The sequence below is a fragment of the Gallus gallus genome, chromosome 3 (genome assembly GCF_016699485.2).
Source record: "Gallus gallus isolate bGalGal1 chromosome 3, bGalGal1.mat.broiler.GRCg7b, whole genome shotgun sequence".
Classification (NCBI taxonomy): Eukaryota; Metazoa; Chordata; class Aves; order Galliformes; family Phasianidae; genus Gallus; species Gallus gallus.
In genome coordinates this window covers 96,260,937-96,266,936 of record NC_052534.1, presented here as the reverse complement: position 1 = coordinate 96,266,936, position 6,000 = coordinate 96,260,937, and positions in this window count along the sequence as shown.

The window sequence follows — 6,000 nt, the reverse complement described above, 5'->3', positions numbered from 1 at the left end:
AAGGCACTGTGCAGCCTTCATAAAGGTTGTGTACGTAACAGTTTGAAAGCAGAAATGTGATGTTTAGAGGTGAAAGCAGGCATCAAATGGTGGGATGGATTTTGAAATAGCGTCTGGGCTAGGTTTCTGGAGACATGAGAAGGAAGATTAATTGGCTTAAAATACAGTTCAGCCTTTTAAAAGGAGAATGAGAGACTCCTCGTATTACAGTGAGTTGGGACAAATTTTCACAACTAGAGATGCCTGAGTTTCATCTTCAGAACTTATCCATGAAATTAATTAAGAAAATTCATTTGTGCTGGAGCAGCGAGCACAACACTGACTGTGCTTTCCTGAAAGGCATTTGTGCACTGACTTGTTTGACCTGTATGCTTTGCAGCTAAGAATAGGGGGAATCTCCTTTAAACACCAACAGCCATATTTTCAACAACGTCTCTGCTCTTTCAACACCTGCATTCTATTTCCAAAGGCGATATAATCATCTCCAAGGCTAACCGAGGCCGAGAGCTGAGTGCTGAACAGCTCCTTTCACCTTCGAAGGCTGGACTTGGGCACTTCTAATATCCTGTTTCTATCCTCCACTGACCCATATGGTTGCTGCTGCTCCACTCTGGGCAGCACGAGGCATTTTGTAGGTATGCGAGTCAGTCCCACTGAACTGAAAACGTGAGACTTGTCCTCTGCAACCCAATAAACACAAGGGTTGTCTTCTGCCAACACAGTGCACCTATATTTCAAAGGAGGCAATAGGAAGGTGCCAATATTCCTTTGATAATTACTCTGGCAAGACTGGGGCTTAAGAAATAATGCCTCCACAGTTAACGTAGTTGGTGCATAATGGTTATAACTTTTGGTATATAACCATTGGTTATATGGTGCATAATCCTTATAACTTGTATGGTTTTGTGAACAACTGCAGGGGAAAAATGGAATGGAATGGAATGGAATGGAATGGAATGGAATGGAATGGAATGGAATGGAATGGAATGGAAAGAAATAAAATAGTAAAGAGCAAGTGCTTCAATGCTTCCCGGGCTGGGTGATGTAACAACTGACACTGAGAAATAAAAGGTATGACTACCAGTGATCCAAGGTATACTGGAAACTATTATAGACTGCAACAAGGTGGAGGGGGAGTAAAAGGACACCTCATACAGGTGGAAACTGCAAAGTCAATCTATAAAGTAACTACCACATTTATACAGCTACCCATCTCTCAGATGCGATCTGGAGGGAGAAAAGATGGCATTCAGCTCCGAGCTTTCCACAGCAGCACATGGAGAAGCCGTCAAGCAGGCGTCCAGCACGGCACGCTGCAGATGTACAAGAAATCTTTAACAAGGGAGGGTCAGACTGGTGAAGCAAGAGCTGCCAGTAATAAGTTCCCAGGAACTTCAGGCAGTTTCTCTCAGCCCAGTGACAGGTCTGTTCATTTATAATGCGGTAGAAGCAAGGTTGGTGCTTGGCAAATAATCAGACAAATTCCTTTGTCTCGAAAGCTTTGCATATAGATATCTGCCATGTGCTGCTTTCCGCAAATAACCAAGACAGGCATTTTATCTGGGAAATAACACATTCTATTGCATGTGGAGGTATGTCAGACTTCCATTTCCCGGAGTGTAAACAACACAGAAAGCCCTTCTGACAAATACTGCTATCTGCCAGGTGGTGGTTTAAACAAATGCTGGAAACTGGCACATGAGTATGGGAGCAATATGTTAGGGCCACTTTAAGCATTTCTGTCTTATCTCTATTCCATCTTTTTTTGCCTAAAGCCATAATTTCCCTGAAAGCATTTTTTTTTTCTTATCAGACAGAAGCAAATGTTCACAACTGAAATATCAGTCTCGGAGCAGTCAAGACAGGCTGGCAGGGACCTCTTGATTTGGAAGCAATTCTAAGTACTTTCCAGGAGCAATTTCTCCTTTACCTTTGCTAGGATTGAGGTGAGGCTCAGTGGCCCGCAGCTCCCTGCACCTTTCTTCTTTCCCTTCTTGAAGGCAGGAGTGACATTTGCTCTTCAGAACCTCTCCCAGTCACCATGACAGCACTGCTATGCTACATGAAAGTTACAGTCTGAACGTGTTGCAGTCCTGATACCCCTCAATACGCCATGCATCTCCCCACATTCTCCCCAGAGAAAGTGCTCTATTTGGGGAAAGAAGGTGGTCTAGCCCATTCCTTAGAGAGGGACTGGATTTTCTCATCCTGGTTTGTTAGGTCTAGAAATGGACCACTTTTGTTTGAAATATTTCTTGTTTTGATATATTTCCCCAAAGTTGCAGCTTTCCGTGGCAACAAAATCTTTTTCTAAGCCAACCATATCAGAAAAGAATCATAGAATCACCAAGGTTGGAAAAGGATCATCCAGTCCAACCATTCACCCTTCACCAATGGTTCTCGCTAAACCATGTCCCTCAACACAACATCCAGACGCCCTTTGAACACCACCAGGGTTGGTGACTCCCCCACCTCTCTGGGCAGCCCATTCCAGTGCCTGACCACCCTTTCAGAGAAGTAATATTTCCCAATGTCCAGCCTGAATCTTCCCTGATGCAGCTTGAAGCCATTCCCTCTAGTCCTATCACTAGTCACACGAGAGAAGAGGCTGACCCCCAGCTCACTACAACCTCCCTTCAGGTAGTTATAGAGAGCAATAAGGTCTCCCCTGAGCCTCCTCTTCTCTGGACTGAACAATCCCAGCTCCTTCAGCCACTCCTCATAAGGTCTGTGCTCCAGAGCCCTCACCAGCTTTGTTGCCCTCCTCTGGACACGCTCCAGGGCCTCGATGTCTTTCTTACAGTGAGGGGCCCAAAACTGGACACAGTACTCGAGGTGTGGCCTCACCAGTGCTGAGTACAGGGGAATAATTTCTTCCCTGTTCCTGCTGGCCACACTATTTCTGATACAAGCCAGGATGCCATTGGCCTTCTTGGCCACCTGGGCACACTGCTGGCTCATGTTCAGTCAAGCATCAATCAATAAATGTGGTAACACAGAGATTCTGCGCTGATGCCCTGAAATCAGGACCAAAAAAAAAAATGCATCAAGACTGGTGGGGCCATCAGCAATGACAAAAGTGTACTCATTGCTTTACTATTCACTCCTTTAACGCCAACATCCTGCTGGTAGCAGTAGGGCTCAGTAAAAGGCTAGCCTGCTGGCTGCATCAGCTGCTTTTCCCTCCCTTGTACAACTAAATTACTGAAATCCCATCCATTCCTTCCATAACTCCCACAAAAAGGTTGAGAGACACTTTGAGACCAGTGGTAGATGAGCAAGCACCCATCATCCCCACACGCACCAGGCGCTGGGGGCAGGAGGCTGCATGGGGAGCACTGACAATTCCCAGGCACTGGACAGAATGAAGGCCTACAAGGGCAGATATAAATCATATTTGTCGTCACCCTTCTACTGTATAGAAAAAGCATGCAGAGCTTAGGAAAAGCACTTTTAATATATGCATTATTAATAGAAAACCAGTGTGCAGTAATAGCACTTTCTGCTGCAACTGTTTTCTGCAGATGGATGAAAGAAGGCCACCAGAGAAGCACTGATGAGGGGCATGAATGATTATGATAAACTCATGAATAAATCTCGTTCTCTATACTGTTGAAAGATACATGTTAATCTGAAAACTGCACTTGCACACACTCCTCTCCAAACACCAGCATTTTCAAAATGCAAAAGCTCACTGAGAGTCCATGTTCAGATGCTTCTCCCAATGAAAACTGAAGAGGGAATGGCTATCTTTTCCATACACCAACCCGCTTAACCCATCTGTCTGTACAAACCTGCAACAGTATCAGAAGGACAGATTCCCTCCTGCATGTCAGCATTTCCAGACTGGTCCAAGAAGATCAGGGCATAAATGAAAAAAAAAAAGAATAAAGGGATTTCTGATAATATGATTTTCTACTCTTTCTTTAAATGACAACTTAATCCACAGGGACTTAAAGAACAATCTTTATCCTACCACAGCAAATTCTTATATCCCAGCGTGAGCTTTCCAGTGCAACAGTACTTTTACTTAAGCCAAAAACACGATTTGAACTTTGGGTGGTCCCACATGGAGCCAGGAATTGGACCTGGTGATGCTGGTGGGTCCCTTCTGACTGGATGTTCTGTGATTCTGTGCTCTGTGTTCAGCATCACCTGTCGTTCCTGCCCACAGACGGGGAGCCACAGGGGCTGTCGTAACGTGTACCCATGTGCCTGGTGTTGGATGCGATTCACCAGGAACCAGTAAGCTCCCTCTGCTTCCTGCACTGCTTAATTTGTGTTTCCGCTACCCAACCACGAGGGCAGAGTGCTGCAGGACGAAAGCAAGAGTTAAATTGTGAATGGCATTCCCAGGGACTTTTCCCAGAAAAACTGCAGCTGACGCCAGCCATGAAAGAGCAAGGATTTCTCATCACCAGCACTAAACCTGTCCAAAGGTGCTCATGGTTTGTGCCATTTGACTCAGGCACTCATTTGACTATTTGGGGGTTCAGTCACGAGCTAAACGAGCTGAAAATGTACCCAGTTCCCAACCCAATAGCAGTGCGTCAGCCTTTCAGTCAAAGTGAATAGGCAAAGAAGCTATTTCGCTATGACTTTTTAGGTCAGACTGTACCAGGACTTCATAAACTGCTCGCAGGTGCTGAATTTTTTATAGCGATATTTTCAAGAGAATGGTCATTAGGTTGCACAGTGTTTGTTCTGGCAGATACGACTGTTTCCATGGCATGCAAGAGAGGAGAAGCTTGTTGGAAACTTTTTTTTTTTTTTTTTAAAGGATAAAGGAGATAAGGGCATTGTAATAACAATCCCCCATCTGTTCATCACATGACCCCACCCTCCCCGTCTCGCATGTATTCAGAGCATCTCAACTCATATCAGCAATTCTTGATGTCTGGAAGCTTTGTCTTTTTTTTTTTCTTTTCAATGCAGAGGAATATTTAGTTATTGATGGATCCATTCAGAGCTTTAGGCACGTACGCAGCTTAATCTGTAGCACCTTGTCAAATGCAAGCAGAGGAGAAATGCCAGGAGCTAGCTCTAATGATGCCAACCTCTGCCCCTGCAGGATGTGCTTTGCCACCTGTGGGCAGAAGCCTCATCAGGGCTCCTCTGCTCCATCAACAAGGAAAGCATCTAGCAACTCGTGCCTTCCCAGGGAAAGCAGAAGCAAACATCCCTTCTCCAGCCCAGCTTGGATTTCGTGGAAAGGCACAGAGTGCAACAGAGCGCTGCATTTTGTTTGCATTTCATTTTTGCTTGAGCATTCGGTCCCAATTTGAATGAATTTGTAACGAGTGCTAGGGATCCGAGCTGTTTCACAGATCAAGTGAAGTGAGCAGCAGCAGCACATTTCCCCTTAGCTGTTTTCCTTGCACATAGCTGAATGCGAAGCAGAGGGAAAGGAAAGGAGAGAAGGGAGGATCACACTGAGCAGTGAGTCCCGTGGTAGTGCTCTTAAGCGCTGTGCAAAAAGGAACTGTTATGGAAGTGCCTGGTTTATTGCTATGGCTATCTAAAAAGACTGGGAAACCATCTGCTATGGAGATGTAAAACATTAACAGCTGTAAGATACTGGACCTGAGGACACAGTCCCTCTGAAGCAACAATCTTAGGACAATTATCACGGATCTGCTCTCCAAAGCCTTCAGGCAGGAGCTAGAATTTCTTTGGGTCTGGTTCCCTCAACCGTGAGAATCTCTCTCCCAAAATACAGCTATCAAGCTGAGAAAGGCCACTTAAAGCCTTCTCACAAAACCTCCTGGAAGGTCACATGATGGGTGAGCAGCTAGCTCTCTGCTCACTCAAATGCCCAGATGCTAATCTGGGTGCAGAATTGTGGTGCTCCAAAGATTCCTTACTCCTCCAAGGTTAGCAGGTGAGGGCCTCCAAAGAAAAGCAAGGGACGAAGGGTCTTTCCAAGAACAACAGTCATCCAAAGCCATGACAGCCCTGGCAGTAGCAGAGCTCTTACATTCTTTCTTGTGCATTTCATTC